Raw genomic sequence first — 17,732 nt, 5'->3', positions numbered from 1 at the left:
GCATCACACAAAAAATTAGGACAATTGGAGATCATTTGGCATGGTAAACTCATCATTCAAGTTGAACATCAAAAGGTGTGACACAAATTGTCACACCAACTTAACATGATCATAAAACAGAAATGATAAATGGTAAAAATACCAAATCAACACCGAAATGTCAAGCAACATGTCTAGTTTCATCATGCAAATTTTCAGAATCATTGGATTAAAGACCAGCATTTCACAAATGTATAAGCATGGCAAGGTATCAATAGGACACATGATCAAATACCCCAGCACCAAACAAAATCCAGCCAAGCACAATTTTGGAAAAAATGATCAAAAAATAATAGACAGAGCAAGGAGCAAGTAGGAAAAAATTGGGATCAAATTGATGCATTTTTCTATTTTTTATGATTTTATGAAGTTGGAGAAAAAAATAAAAAACATGTGAAGCAAGCATATGAAATAAGGAGGGAAAGTGGAAAATATGTGAAAGCATTTGAAATATTTCATCCGCTGGGAATCAAACCAAGTGCCAATTCAAAAGTAGCGCTCAACCTAAACGACTGCGTTTCGTACTCAAACCCTAGCGCGCGCATGCATGGCATTTAAAAAAATCCGCAGGAAACCACATGAACTCGTAGCTAAATCCACAGGAAAACCTATGCGTTTCCTAGCTAAATTCGCAGGAAAACTGGAGAATGTATGAACACGATGAAGATCATGAAGATCTTCATCTGGAAATTTCCAGAAAAATTCAAAGTGTCCAGAAATCAAAACTGAGCATAGCATTGTGTAGGTCTTTCATCATACATCAATAATCCACAAACATTTCATCAAGAAACAGTCAAACATGCACGGATCGAAGCAAATAAGATTCATCATCCAAAATTCAATCAGTCATATCTCACTCAAAACAACATGGAATTTCATGATTCAAAGCTCAAAATCATCAGCATAACAAGATCTATAATATCATGGCAAGGAAAGTAAAAAATAAGAGAGTTGATTTGTAACCTCTTGAAGAGCAGATCTGGAATTGGATGGATTCAAGGCTTGTGATAGCTTCAATGTTCCTCTAGGATGCTTGTATAAGTGATTGGAAGAGAAAATGGAGCTTAATTGTGCACGAATCCACCAAAACTTTGAATCACCATTGTTGCTTCAAGCTTGGTGTATGCTTCAATCTTGCACTGCTTGTTTCAATTCCACGTGCAAATCTTCTTAATAATGCCTCAGGAACAAGAATCGAGCAAGAGAATTGGCTTGGATATGAAGAATTTGCAAGAAATTTTGAGAGGAAATTTTGAGAACTTTGATCTAGATTTGAAAAATGAATGCTAATCTGAAAAACAGTTAGGGTTTATGCTTATATAGGTCATGCTAATCACTCTTTAATCATGTTTAAGCCAATTGGTAAGTGAGTTTAGCAAAAATGTGGTGTAAGTGCAAATTGCCTTTTTCACCTTATGCATGAAATGCATGTGAACAATGCACGAAATCTGATTTATTTTCACTTAAAATCTGATTTTGGAGCCAATGGCAATAGCACAATGTTCAAATAATGCACCAAATTTAAATTTCATGTTTTCCCTCCAAAAATCAATGAATTAGCAAGTGCTCATGTGATGATAATTTATGCAATGCAATGCATGGTTTGGAAACTAGAGGTTAAAAGAAGAAGAATGCAAAAAGAGCCATCCATTTTGGAGCTTTGGTTGAGAAGTTATGTCCATTTGAAGTTCCATGCATGCTTTGCCATGATTTGATCATATCTCCTTAACCACACATGAGAAATTGATGATCTTGGACTTTTTGGAAATGGGAGAGAAAGATATACAACATTCATGTTCAACAAAATTTCATTTGAAGCTTTCTTGATAATGTAATATGAAGTTGAAGTTGGACTAAAACCTTTCCATTTTTGGCAAGTTTGAATTATAGGTCACTTTCTATTTTTGGCAAGTTTTGACCTGACTTCAAATTCTTCAAAGTTGATGTTTGAAATGTCAAATGAGACTTGTTTGAACATGAATGAAGTATTTCTAATCCCTCCCCACCTCCAAATCCATAGTTGACTTTGCAGTTGACTTCTATTGACTGTTATGATTGACAGATGACTTGAACATGCACAGATGATTTTGAGCCTCAACCACTTGATGAAATAACTCCAAAATGAAACCCTAGCTTATACAAGCTCAATAAAATCATATGATGATCTCCATCTCAATAAATACCTCATCTCCTTGAAAAACCCTGACTGGTATAATGCAATTGATTAGGGTTGACCAGAGGTCAAAACCCTAATCCCAAGGAACCTGATCAGAAATAATGAACCATGAAGATGAAGATGTACCACTTCAACCAAGATAATACTCAATCTCCTTGAGGAATCAAGAAACCCTAATTGAAGAGCAACCCTCAGATGATTAGTGACCAATTTATGAGACCCTGAGGCTTGCATCTCTTAACCTCTCCATCTTCTACGAAAGACTTAGGAGGGTGACTTGCTTATTTCACATGATATGCAAAGATGTAATGCCTAAAGTCCTACAAAATGAAATGCAATATGCTAAGCTAGTCCCAAGAGAGGAGGGCAAATTTTGAGGTGTTACAGCTGCCCCTATTCAATCCACTATGAACCTGTTGATATGAATAGCCTCGGCTTTTAGATGATCATGATGAAGAGTGATTGAATACCAAGAACAGACGAACAATTTGCACTCTGATGGGAAATAATTAACAATGCCTGTCAGAATCGGCAAAGAAGTAATCTTAAAAGAAGAATCCGTCTGGTATGGAGAAAGTCGGCCTGAATACCGAACAGAAATTTGACCTGTATACCAAAATAAATGGTAACACAGGGATAACCATGGCCGGAACGCTGCTCATTAGTCTGAATACTGAGCATCAGAATATGAGAGTAGTGATATCGGTTTGAATACCGGGAGATTGGCCCGAATGCCCAACAACTGGCCTGAACGCCACTTCGGTCTGAATACCGGAAAGCTGGCCTGAGTGCCGCAAGCTGCATCGATCTGAACTTCAGAAGCTTCTTCGATCTGAAAATCGGAAACTGGCCTGAGTGGCACAAGTGCTTTGACCTGAATGTCGGAAACTTCTTCGATCTGAAAATCGGAAACTGGCCTGAGTGCCACAAGTGCTTCGACCTGAATGTCGGAAACTTCTTCGATCTGAAAATCGGAAAACTGGCCTGAACGCCACTTCGGTCTAAACACCGGATAACTGGCCTGAGTGCCACAAGTGTGTCGACCTGAACGTTGGAACCTTCTTCGATCTGAAAATCGGAAACTGGCCTGAGTGTCACAAGTGCTTCGACCTGAATGTCGGAAACTTCTTCGATCTGAAAATCGGAAAACTGGCCTGAACGCCACTTCGGTCTGAACACCGGATAACTGGCCTGAACGCCACATCAGTCTGAATACCCGAAACTTGTCATGCCTGTCAGCATCGGCAGAAATAAGGGACGATGATAGATGAGGCGGCATACATGCCCACGACCCATGTTGGGGACAACAAGCCATGAGCATGCTATCCTCTATTCAACCCTAGCAAACGAACAAATTGCGCTCAGCTGGGGATTTTTCTCTCTTTACTTTTCTTTTTGTTCTTTTCTTGGACCCCGAAACTTCTTTGATTAGCATTTCCATCTCCGCATGACAGAAACCCTTCCTCCAATATCGCACTACTGGGGAATACTGTTGATTCAAAATCACGATGCCAAACTCCTCGGAGTAACATCTTCACCTTCTGGCGAAACCACCTCTCAAACAATAACCACGGCTTAAGACTAGCTTATGCTTGCAATGCTTATGCATGATGATGATTTTTTTAGCGTAATTCTCCATAATCATGGAAATGCTACACAATTAGCTATGCAACATGCTATGCTTATCTAAATGATGAATGCATAAAAAGTATCCCCCTCAAGGGACTCTTCTGGGGAGCTCGAGGCACTCTGCTGAGGAACTCGACAGCACTCCAACCTCCACCCTGCTGGGGAATAGCCCTGCTGCTGGGAAAAGGAACACCTTTACCAGGGATAACCTCCTCTGCACCCGTCCCGCTTGGGGACTTCGTTGGGGAAGAAACCACCATCGCACTCTGTGGGGAAAACAACAGTCTCTGCCTTGCTGGGGGAAAAGCCAGCAACGGACACCTTCGCTGGGGAAATAGCAACCTTGAAGCCTGGCTGCTGAGGAAACATTGATCTAAAACCTGCTGGGGAGATAACCATCCCGACCCTGCTAGGGAAGACTCGGACCTTGAATCTGCTGGGGAGATAACAATTCCGCCTCTGCCTGGGGAAACAAGGAAATTCTGGCACAGAACACCCGTCGACTCGTCGAACCCTGGTATTCAAGAGAGGAGGGCAATTTTTGAGGTGTTACACACACCACACACAACATAACCATCATGGTCATGTTCACAGTCACTCACCATACAGATATCTATGTGCATCTGCACCAAAGATCTTCGGATAAACCCGACATCAAAAACCTTGAATTCTCCAGGACAACCGTCCATCATATTCACTGAAGAGTTTCCATGAGCCGGCAAAGGGTTTGCTTTCACATTCGGCGTGCGGTCTTTAAAGGACACCATACCACTCTTCATAAGCTTTTGAACCTCATATTTCAATGGATAGCAGTTTTCAATGTCGTGGCCGGGTGCTCCTTGATAAAAAGCACAACGAAGCTCAGATTTATACCACCAGGGTAGTGGTTCTGGGATCTGTAGTAGGTTCCTCGGTTGAATTAAGTTCTTGAGAACTAACGAGGGATACAACTCTGCATACGGCATAGGAATTGGGTCAAAAGAGACCTTCTTCCTCTCAAGGTTTTGCTGATGATGATTGTTGTTAATATTGTTGTTGTTATAGGTGTTCGTTCTTTATTGCGGTTGTTGTTGTTGACGTTGATGTTGTGGTTGTTGTTGAATTAGTGTTGCTTGTTGATTAGAAAATACCAGAATTACTGATGACACTTGATGATGATGATGTTGACGGGGTGATGGATTTCTTTTGATCTGAGGCCTCCTCTGCATCCCATTGGAAATTGCATTTGTATCAATGTCCTTCTTCTTGCTGAAACTACTACCATACCTCTTACTCGTTGACGCCTCATCTCTTGACAAACGTCCTTCACGAACTCCTTCCTCAAGTCTCATCCCCATGTTTACCATTTCGGTAAAATCACTGGGGGCACTATCGATCATTCGTTCATAATAAAATGAACTCAGGGTTTTAAAGAAGATCTTTGTCATCTCTTTCTCCTCTAGAGGAGGAGTGATCTGGGCAGCCAACTCCCTCCATCTTTGCGCATTCTCTTTGAATGTCTCTTTGTCTTTTTGAGACATATACCTCAATTGGTCTCTATTCGGTGCCATGTCCATATTGTATTTGTATTGCTTCACGAAAGCCCCTCCCAAGTCGTTGAAAGTGCGGATGCTTGCACTATCCAATCCCATATACCAACGGAGTGCAGCACCAGTCAGGCGTCAGGCTATCCTGGAAATAGTGAATAAGCAATTGGTCATTATCTGTTTGGGTTGACATCTTGCGGGCATACATCACAAGATGACTGAGTGGACAAGAGTTCCCCTTATATTTTTCAAAGTCAGACACTTTGAACTTCACCGGGATTTTGACATTGGGCACCAAACATAACTCGACAACACTCTTCCCAAACAGATCTTTACCTCTCAATGTCTTCAATTCCTTGCGCAACTCAAGAAATTGGTCTTTCATTTCATCTATCTTCTCATACACATCCGGATCCTCAGACGGTTCAGAATGATAAATGGTATCCTCTACGCGAGGCAAAGTGTGCACAAGTGGAGGTGGCACGGACATGACCAGGCTAGATGCTGGCATGGAAGCAAAGGTAGACGCAAAGCCTTCTGGCATAAAGTTGGGCGACATTCCCCACGGGAATCCGGCAGGCAGGTTCGATGCGAAGTGAGCGGTAGCAGCAGGTAGGGTAAAGGTAACCGCTTCTTTAGTAACAGTCCTTGCGGGAGGAATTGCAGGTGTTGGAGAAGCTTGACTTTGGGCAGCAAGAATTGACTCCATCATGGCAGTCAGGCGGGCGATCTCGTCCTTCAGCTCTCTGTTCTGTTGCTCTAGATGCTTCATAATTCTCAGATGATTGACTCTGGTATTGTACCGGTGAGTCAGCTTGGCTAAAGCACAGAAGAAACATACTTCGGACACTTAGCAAAAACCTGCTTATGCAAATGATGCATGAAATGCAATGCTTGATTATTTTTTTATTTATTTCCAAGGAACTTACTATATCATTTGCAAATATAATATTTAAATGGCAATAATTTGATATGACCAAAAATTTCTTTTTATTTATATAAATTGGAAGGATTACATTGAGTACAATTTCAGAAACCAAAATAAAAAAGATACAAGAGAAAGACTAGTCATCCTAAGGATCCTTAACAATAGTATCAGAAGATCTGACTGAAGGCGCGTACTTCCTTCGAATGCGACGGATCTCGGTCTCAAAAGAAGCCTTCATCTGAGTCTTCTCGAGGACAAGCTGGTCAACAATCTTCTTCTAAGCAACGGAAGGCTGAGGCATGCTAGAAGATGAAACCTCTGGCTCTCTCTGTCTCTTCGTCACCCGGTCTTTAAGTAGCTCAATCAGTGCATCTTTGTCCTTAGACTCCAACTGCAACTCTTCAGGCTTCTTGCTCAAAGCACGGAAACGCTCTTCCCACATATCCTTCTCTTGCTTCATATTGACGAGCGCATCTTCCAACTCCTCTAGATCTTGGTTAGGGAGAGTTAATGGCTCAACCACAACCATAGGCATAGGTCTTTCACAAGGATAAGGCATCTTCAACTCCATAGCTCTCTTCTTCACCCAAAGAGTGTAAGGCTCCAAAGCTACACAATTGCATGGACCAAGCTCGGATCTTCCTTTACTATGCACATTATGCCAAGCATGCACAATCTTTTGCTTCAAATGTTGGGAATCTTTACCCTCTTGATAGAAAAACTAACAACATGTTATTAGGTTTGTCTCTCAAGGGGAACCCAAGTTGACGACAAGCCAAAGCAGGGTTGTAGTTAATTCCTCCTTGTGTACCAATGAGAGGCACATTAGAGAATTCACCACAACTATCAATAATCTCCAAACTGCTTAAAGATGGTTCATGCCAAACAATATCATCATTAGTGAGAGACATAAGTCTCTGAGACCATCTTAGACATTGTTTGTTCTCCATAAAAGCAGGCGTCTGAGGCAAGTGCGAAATAAACCACTTGTACAAAAGAGGAATGCAACAGACAATTGTTCCACCACCCTTAGAATTCCTTAGATGCAAAGAGAAATACATATCACCCAACAAAGTAGGCATAGGATTCCCAATCAAGAAAATTCTAATGGCGTTAACATCAATAAAACCGTCAATGTTAGGGAACAAAGCTAATCCATAGATGAGCAACACAAAGATAGCTTCAAAAGCGTCCACACTACCAACTTGAGCAAAAGTAGTAGCTTCCTTGATGAGGAAAACAGATGGCAACCCAAATAACCTTCCTTTCTTCACCCAATGAGCCTCTATCTTAGACTTCTTCAAGTGAAGAGCTTCAACAATAATATTAGATCGGGGAATCTCCTCCAATCCACTAAAAGGCACTCTACTAGAAACAGGTATCCCCAAAAGATGAGAATACTCCTCCAAGGTAGGCACAAGCTGAAAATCTGGGAAAGTGAAACAATGGTAGAGAGGATCATAGAACTACACCAATACACTCAAAAGTCCTTCAACTACATCAGCAGACAAGATGGAAAAAAATCTTCCCATGACGTTGTTTAAAGTCCAAGGGATCTAATACAAAAGATGCTAGCTTCCTTAGCTCTTTCAAATCTGGACATCTGAAACTGTACTTCTTAGTGTTCCTTCGTCCACAATCCATGGTCTGAAAATATTTTAAAATGATACCTTAGTTCCTTGAAAATTTCGTGTGATGAATGTCATGATGCGCATGAATGCATGAATGCAACAATCACAAATAAGGGATCACACACAAGGCAAACAAAGGTCAAGGGATGAATCAAGTCATTGTCAAGATCAATAATCCATTTTGGTGGATTATGGGTTACACCTTATCAACACCTAAGTTCCATTGATATTGACAAGACTTGATTGAATTAACCAAGAATCAAGGGTTTGTTGCAAGTCACGAGCATGAAGTCTGGGTAAGAACCATCCCAAAGGAGTGAACTATGAATAAAAACCTGTAGATCATGTTCTAAAAAGTTCCCAGAGTCTTAATTCCATCTATCGGATATTACAGGATAAGATGACTAACTCATCGACCCATAACATTCTCAAGAGAAACTCGTCCGAGTGTAGTATCGCGTAACAACTGTTATCAAGTCTACACTTGAACAGTTTCCGCACTACGTCCTAGATAGGCCAAGATGGGTTAAGTGTTCTAAGGTCCTCAGCTTCTCAGACCCAATTAGAGATAGCAATGCCTAACCACAAATACTTGTGTGACATTTCCAAATTCAAAGGAGTCTCCACTGAAAGGATGGGTCTCAAGCCAACTTGTTAAGGACTACTCCGCACAAGTCGAACATGACTATACCATCCTCCTATCTTAATTGCACTCAAGTTCGGGTTAGAACTTATCTCACCACTCAAAGATCAGTAAGCACAACAAGCAGATTATATCACACATACATATATACAAACATCACATAGATACAAATATATTCACACAAAAAGTAGGCTAAACCCACTAGAGACTACTCCCCAACAGAGTCGCCACTTAATTTCTGTAGCGGGAAATTCATGATCATCAAGCTATTGACAAGCTAGAGATCAATTAACAAGAGTCGCCATCGCACTTTTATTGTTTCCAAGGGAAAAGGGAAAAAGTACGAACAAAATCCAAAAAGTAAGAAGTTTTCAAATAAAAACTAATAAGAGTCAGAGATCATAGGTAAGGGGGTTGGTTACACAGAGGGAAGGTTTAGCACCCAAAGTGTCCTAGGTACTCCTAGGGAGCCCTTTTTGTGTGCATATGTATTTTGTACAAAGTGATGTTTTACAAACAAATAGAATGGGGGGATGAGAAAAGAATTTGTTAATTATATTTTTGTGTTTGACAAGACCTTCGGTCTTGTGCCTACGTACCAACATAAAAATGAGGGATCAAAATCTTGTAGTTCGTGATACAAATTTCAAAATGGATGCATTGCTTTTAACAAAATTTACGTTTGAAAGGCACAAAGGCCTAAAATGGTTTGAATGAGTTAGTTCTTTTTTGGCTTTTTGAAAGTTTAAGTCAAGTATAGTTAAGTTTATTTACAAGTTTGATTTAAGAAAATTAGTTTGATAATGCAATGGCATAAGGCCAAAGTTTCTATCTTTTTGCAAAAGCGGTCAAAGTTTAGAACAAAAATAGTTCACACAAAGAAGATTTTGAAAAATGGAGGGAGAGATTTTGAAATTAAAGAAATGGGGAGAAGATGAAGAGACTATCCTATGTACAAAATTAAAAGTTTGGAGTTGAAAAGATCTGACCAAGTGGGTAGCAATCCAATAGACAAAAATGTCAATAGAAACCCATAATTCCCTTGTTCTTTTAGAATCAAGCAACACACAACTGCAAAATTATATTATCTTGAAGAGCAAGGCAACAAATAAAGATGGCCTCATCCAAGCCTTTCCATTCCATGATCTTCTTCAAAAATTGCCCATATAACAGATGAATTCCACAGGTCGCAGACTCAAAATAACAACTTCACAATGATCATGTTGTAGATGAACTTAGAGAGGTCTTCAGAGATGTATCAGATGAAGTTTAAATTGCAAGCTCTTGGTTCTTCAACAAGTTGGCATTGGCCAAGTCCATTAGCATAGGAAAGGTTGCCTAGATTCTAAGTCCATTTGTCCAAGATCAAGCCAACAAACCATTCAAAAGTTTTTTAGGGTTTTTGTTATTATTATATACATTAATGGTCAAAGACCACACAAACAAGCAAAGTATACACAAACAAAATATATCACACAATATGGTCCAAATGGACAAAGTGAAAATTGCATTAACATAGACAATTAGAATGATATGAACAATGGCATATGAAATAAAGTACTAAAAGTAAATTGCATTAAAGTAAAAGCTTGAAATTAAAAGTTAGTAGTTAGTAGGTTAGAGGTTAGTATTGTTGCTTTTGCTTTTCATTTCAAGACATTCTTTGGAGAACACTCAACCCACTTATCACAAGCATGGATCCTTGAGCCAAAACATCTTCCAACGATCAAGATCAAAACAAAAGGAACAGATCATGTGGTTCAGTGCTTTGCCAACTCATCGTCGGAGCCAGAGCTCCAGTCATCTTCTCCGATGGACCTCACCGGACTGGTCCACCATAAACCATCACCAAAAAGAAAAACAAGGACATCATCTTAAAGAAAAATGGAACTGAGCTCGAATTTGACCTCAATTCACTTTAACTCTAAGTATATTGAGAGATACCTGGAGTTGAAATTTGAGGTACGTAAACTGAGTTGCTTCGATTTGACCTCAAAGCAACTCAAACTTCTTGCCTACATTGGTAGGACTTCAGACAACCAAAGAATCAGTAGAATTGAGCAAGAATTTGAGAGAATCGAAGAGTTCAAAATTTCTGGAAAATACCTTCAATGTAGGTCTGGATTCAATTGATCTTGATCTTGTTTGTGCTTGGTCTCACTCCACTTGCTTGCAGGAGAAGGATTGAATGGTTAAGAAGCTATGGATTCTTGGAGAATTAAATTTCAAAACAGTGGAAATTCAAGCTCAAATTCAAGAGAATTTTCCAGGCTTATCCTTTGCAAAGTGAGGGTTTGAAATGGGGGATCAAAGCTGGCGCGATTGTGTGTGAATTTCTGAGCAATTTAAGCTCTATTTATAGCTGAAATGGTTGATAATTGCACACTTCCAATTTGTCGTACCTCAATGAAAAATATGGGAATACGACCTAATGCGGAACGGGATCGCACGCTCGCAATGATGGACTGAACAGAGTCGCTGTAACACCCTTCTAAAATACCCCAAATATTTAATTAAAATAACAACATATAAATCAGAGTAATCATGCAATTAAGGGTGTCAAACATTTTTTTCGCACCATTCGTCATACTATTTAGTCATGCTCATTATTTAACTCAAAACATAAAGTATTGCACAATACGCAGCGGATAGAGATCAATTCGATCATTCAAAACATGTAACATACTACATGTAAACTGGTTCAACAAACATCAACAACACAATTAAAATGTTCCCTCCCGATGTTACATCTATCAGAGCATGACCCACTAAGGAGACTACACTAGACTCCAAGCATTAGCTTCTACTCAATCACTGCTCGTTACCTGAAAAATAGTTGTAAGGGTGAGTTCCTCAATCGATATAATAAGCATTATAGAATATAATGTCATGTTAAGTAATTTAACACATTAATCACCCTAATCGTATCACACATTCAGTAACGGCACATCAACTCAAATATCATACTCAATATCAACACAATTCATACTCATGCTCAATGCCCACAACACACGTATAACATTGGAATACATCCATTCATATTATACACTACACATATATTATGCAATGAGACTCCATGCATGCGGTACCGACTATTCGTGAACATATAGTTCAACTTCACCGACCAAATCCAGGTACGGCTACCAAGCTCACCAGTCCCACTCATTTGGGACCTAGTGACTCACATCACTAATTCCTCACCATGGGAATTAGCTACCACCCCAAGGGCCATGCTATGCACGCTAATTCACGTAGCATGCAAACATCAAAAACAGTCCAAATGACTAACATCACTAATTCCTCACCATGGGAATTAGCTACCACCATAAAGGCCACATTATGCACGCTAATCACCTAGCAATGCAACATCACAACAATAATCCACAATGGACCGATGCTCACTCTCTAAGCCATAAAACAGTCCATTCACAACACATGCATAACATACACATTCACAACGTTATGCATACCATCATACAGTATCAACACATGTATCGACACATCATATCATGTCAAATAATTAAACACAGTATTAACACACTCTACTAATACCTATACTGCTCAAAACAGCGGGAAATAATCCCTACTATATCACACACCGATATAGACAACCATCAATTAGGCACACAACATTTTAATTAACAATTTTTCCACTCTGCAACAGTGTTAACCGGTTAACGCCCTGGGTTAACCGGTTAACGCAGCACAAACACGCTTCCTGCCTAAAACTTAACAGTGTTAACCGGTTAACGCCCTGGGTTAACCGGTTAACGCAGACAAAACAACAATTATTCAGAATACATAACAGTGTTAACCGGTTAACACCCTGGGTTAACCGGTTAACGCAAGACAGAAGCTGTTCCTGCGCTAACACAAGGCAGAATGCAGAATTCTCCGCATTTTCCGCCGTTGGAGGACTTCCGGACCTCCGATTCCAATTCCGTAAAAAGCTATACGTTCGGAAATTCACAACTAACCCAAACACAGATTCAATTACAGCCTAAACACAGTTTATCCAACATAATTTTCCAGCATTCATGATCCCAATTAGGGTCAATTCAACGACTTATCACTACCCATTACATGCTAACCCATAATACCCATTAAACGACGATAAACCCCCTTACCTGAGTTAATCCGGCAATCTCTAAGCTCCAAGCTTTTCTCTTCTCCAACCTTTGCCCTTGCTCTTCCTCTTTGCCCTTTCTCCACTTTCCACTTTTCAGCCGCTTCTCTGTTTCACGTAAAACTCTTTTTACCAAATGGGATTCTTTTTCCTTACTTCACACTTACATATTTTCCAATAATTATTATTCCAAAATAATAATAATAATAATCCAATAATTCTAATTATTTAACTAAATTAATAAATATAATATTAATTTAATCAAATAATTATCTTATTTTTATTGGGGTGTTACAACTCTCCCCCACTAAAAGAGTTTTCGTCCTCGAAAACATACCTCAAGCGAATAACTCCGGATAAGACTCCTTCATCTGACTCTCCAGTTCCCAAGTCACATTGCCACCTGCTGGTCCTCCCCAAGCTACCTTCACCAAGGCAATCTCTTTACCCCGCAACTGCTTCAACTCTCGATCCTCGATCCTCATAGGTGATGTTTCAACAGTCAGGTTATCTCTCACCTGTACATCATCTACTTGGACCACATGCGACGGATCAGGAATGTACCTCCTCAACTGAGACACATGAAAAACCTCATGCAAATTCGCAAGTGACGGCGGTAAAGCGATACGATAGGCTACCTCCCCTATCCTCTCCAAAATCTGATAAGGACCAATAAATCGAGGTGTCAACTTCTTCGACTTCAAAGCTCGACCAACACCAGTTATCGGAGTGACACGAAGAAACACATGATCTCCCTCTTGAAACTCAAGTGACTTCCTCCTCTTGTCGTGATAACTCTTCTGACGACTCTAAGCAATTCTCATCTTCTCCTGAATCATCTTAATCTTTTCCGTGGTTTGTTGAACAATCTCCGGTCCAACCACAGCACTCTCACCGGACTCATACCAACATAAAGGTGTCCGACATCTCCTACCATACAAAGCTTCAAACGGTGCCATACCAATGCTCGAATGAAAACTATTGTTGTAGGTAAACTCAATCAAAGGCAAATAACAATCCCAAGCACCTCCCTTTTCCAAAATACAAGCCCTCAAAAGATCCTCTAGTGACTGAATCGTCCTCTCAGTCTGACCATCAGTCTGCGGATGATATGCAGAACTCAACCTCAGCTTAGTTCCCAAAGCCCTCTGCAAACCTTCCCAAAACTTCGATGTAAATCTAGGATCTCTGTCCGAAACAATACTCGACGGAATACCATGCAAACTTACAATTTTCTCAATATATAACTCAGCTAATCTCTCTAACGGATAATCCATTCGGATCGGAATGAAATGAGCCGATTTTGTCAATCTGTCAACAATCACCCAAATAGCTTCAAAATTCTTAATTGTCCTCGGTAAACCAGAAATAAAATCCATACTGATACTATCCCACTTCCACTCTGGAATAGCCAACGGTTGCATTAGCCCAGACGGCTTCTGATGCTCAATCTTTGACTTCTGACAAGTCAAACAAGAATAAACAAAACTCGCAATTTCTCTTTTCATTCCTGGCCACCAAAATAACTTTTTCAAATCATGATACATCTTCGTAGCTCCAGGATGAATACTCAGGCCACTACGATGTCCTTCCTCAAGAATACTCTTCTTAAGTTCGGTAACATCCGGAATACACACCCGATTACCAAATTTCAAAACACCATTCTCATCCACTCTGAATTCGCCACCTTGACCTTGATTCACTAGAGTCAACTTATCAACCAAAAGTACATCGGATTTCTGACCCTCTCTGATCTCATCCAGAATACCACTCGTTAACTTCAACATTCCCAATTTAACACTATTGTGAGTACTCTCACACACCAAACTCAAGTCTCTAAACTGCTCAATTAAATCCAATTCCTTAATCATTAACATAGACACATGCAATGATTTCCGACTCAATGCATCAGCCACTACGTTTTCTTTACCCGGATGGTAATTCAAACCAAAGTCATAATCCTTCAGAAACTCTAACCATCTCCTCCGTCTCATATTCAGCTCTTTCTGATCAAACAAATACTTTAAACTTTTATGGTCACTGAAAACCTCAAATCTTGACCCGTACAAGTAATGCCTCCATAACTTCAGAACAAATACCACGGCTGCCAACTCTAAATCGTGTGTCGGATAGTTCCTCTCATGAACCCTCAGTTGTCTCGAAGCATAAGCTATAACCTGCTTATTCTGCATCAACACACCACCCAAACCCAACAATGAAGCATCACAGTAAACCTCAAATGATTCCGACGAACTCGGTAATATCAGAACAGGAGCAGTAGTCAACCTTCTCTTTAACTCTTGGAAACCTTCTTCACATTTTGAGTCCCAAACAAATGCTTGCCCCTTTCTAGTCAACATCGTCAACGGTAATGCCAACTTAGAAAATCCCTCAATGAATTTCCTATAGTAACCAGCCAATCCAAGGAAACTTCGAATCTCGGCAACAGACTTCGGAGCTTCCCACTTAGACACCGCTTCTATCTTAGAAGGATCAACAGCAACACCACCTCTTGAAATCACATGACCAAGAAAACTAACCTCCTCTAACCAAAATTCACACTTGGATAGTTTAGCAAATAACTTCTTTTCTCGTAGAACTTCTAAAACCACTCTCAAATGCTCAACATGCTCTTCTTCAGATTTCGAATACACCAAAATGTCATCAATAAACACCACAACAAACTTGTCTAGGTACGGATGGAAAATCCTATTCATATACTCCATGAATACTCCAGGCGCATTAGTCACACCAAAAGGCATTACAGAATACTCATAATGTCCATACCTTGTTCTGAAAGCAGTCTTCTGAATATCCTCAGTTTTCACACGTATCTGATGATATCCCGATCTCAAATCTATCTTGCTGAACACACTCGCACCAACCAACTGATCCATCAAATCATCAATCCTCGGCAAAGGATACCGATTCTTGATCGTCACTTTATTCAGTTGCCTGTAGTCCACACACAACCTCATAGTACCTTCTTTCTTCTTAACCAATAACACTGGTGCACCCCACGGTGACACACTCGGACGAATAAATTTCTTATCCAACAAATCTTCCAGCTGACTCTTCAATTCAGCTAACTCAACAGCAGACATACGGTACGGAGCCATCGATATCGGTCTAGTACCAGGTACCAAATCAATCGAGAATTCAACTTCACGCTCTGGCGGCAATTCATTCACTTCTTCAGGAAACACATCAGGAAAATCACACACCACGGCTAGATCGCCAGTCACCAGTTTATCTTTAGCCTCCAAAGTCGCTAACATCATAAACAACTCTGCCCCACCTGCTACTTCCTCATTCACCTGCCTTGCTGATAGAAACAAATCCTTACCTTCCTCAATCTCAGGAAATATCACAGTCTTATCAAAACAATTGATAGAAACTCGGTTAAACACCAACCAGTTCATACCCAAGATAACATCAATCCGTACTAATGGAAGACACACAAGGTCTATCCCAAAGTCTCTACCAAAAATACTCAAAGGACAATTCAAACAAACTGAAGTAGTAGTCACTGAACCCTTCGCAGGAGTATCAATCACCATACTTCCATGCATCTCAGATATCTCTAACTTAAGTTTCACAGCACAGTCCAAAGATATAAAGGAATGAGTAGCACCGGTGTCAATAATAGCTACAAGAGGAAAGCCATTAATATAACACGTACCTCGGATCAAACGATCGTCTGCAAAAGTCTCAGAACCCGATAAAGCAAAGACCTTGCCTCCCGACTGGTTCTCCTTCTTTGGCTTAGGACACTGTGGACTGATATGACCCACCTCTCCACAGTTGAAGCAAGTCAGAGTCTTCAACCGGCACTCTGCAGCCAAATGACCACCTTTACCACACTTGAAACACTTCTTCTCAGCACTGGTACACTCGTGGAAACGATGTCCCGCCTGACCACATCTGTAACACTTAGCAGGAGCACTAGAGTCTCCCCCACTAAGCCTCTTCATCCCACTCTGTCTCTGGAAACCTTTGCCAGTTGCATACGGTTTCCCACGATCATTCTGATTCTTGCCTTTCCTATCAACCCTCTGCTGATAGCTCTCCGCTCTGGCTTTGGAATCCTGTTCAAAAATCCTGCAACAGTCCACCAAATCAGAAAACACTCTAATCCGCTGATACCCAATAGCCTGCTTGACCTCAGGACGTAACCCGTTCTCAAACTTCACACATTTTGAAAATTCCCCAGCAGCCTCATTATAGGGAGTGTAATACTTTGACAGCTCTGTGAACTTAGCAGCATACTCAGTAACAGACCTGTTACCCTGCTTCAATTCTAAGAACTCTATCTCTTTCTTTCCTCTGACATCCTCTGGAAAGTACTTCCTCAGGAATCTCTCTCTGAACACAGCCCAAGTGATCTCAGCATTCCCAGCGGTTTCCAACTCAGTGCGGGTAGCAACCCACCAATCATCAGCCTCTTCTGACAGCATATGCGTACCGAACCTGACCTTCTGGTTCTCGGCACACTCAGTCACTCGGAAGATCCTCTCAATCTCCTTCAACCACTTCTGAGCGCCATCTGGATCGTATGCTCCCTTGAACATTGGAGGATTGTTCTTCTGGAACTCACTCAGTTGACGAGCAGCTCCCATTCCCACAACATTCGGGTTCCCTCCAAGTACTCCAGCTAGCATACCCAGAGCCTCAGCAATCGCAGCATCGTCTCTACCTCTTCCCGCCATCTCTATTCTGAAAACCCAACAAGCTAAAACAATAAGTACTGATAGGGTTGCACAACACCTATCCCGTATAGGGGAAACAGAGTAATTACGACTTGACTCGACCGACTATGCTCTGATACCACTAATGTAACACCCTTCTAAAATACCCCAAATATTTAATTAAAATAACAACATATAAATCAGAGTAATAATGCAATTAAGGGTGTCACACATTTTTTTCGCACCATTCGTCATACTATTTAGTCATGCTCATTATTTAACTCAAAACATAAAATATTGCACAATACGCAGCGGATAGAGATCAATTCGATCATTCAAAACATGT

This window comes from Lathyrus oleraceus, chromosome 6 (genome assembly GCF_024323335.1).
Source record: "Lathyrus oleraceus cultivar Zhongwan6 chromosome 6, CAAS_Psat_ZW6_1.0, whole genome shotgun sequence".
In the NCBI taxonomy this organism is placed as follows: Eukaryota; Viridiplantae; Streptophyta; class Magnoliopsida; order Fabales; family Fabaceae; genus Lathyrus; species Lathyrus oleraceus.
Note: the sequence above shows the minus strand (reverse complement) of the source record.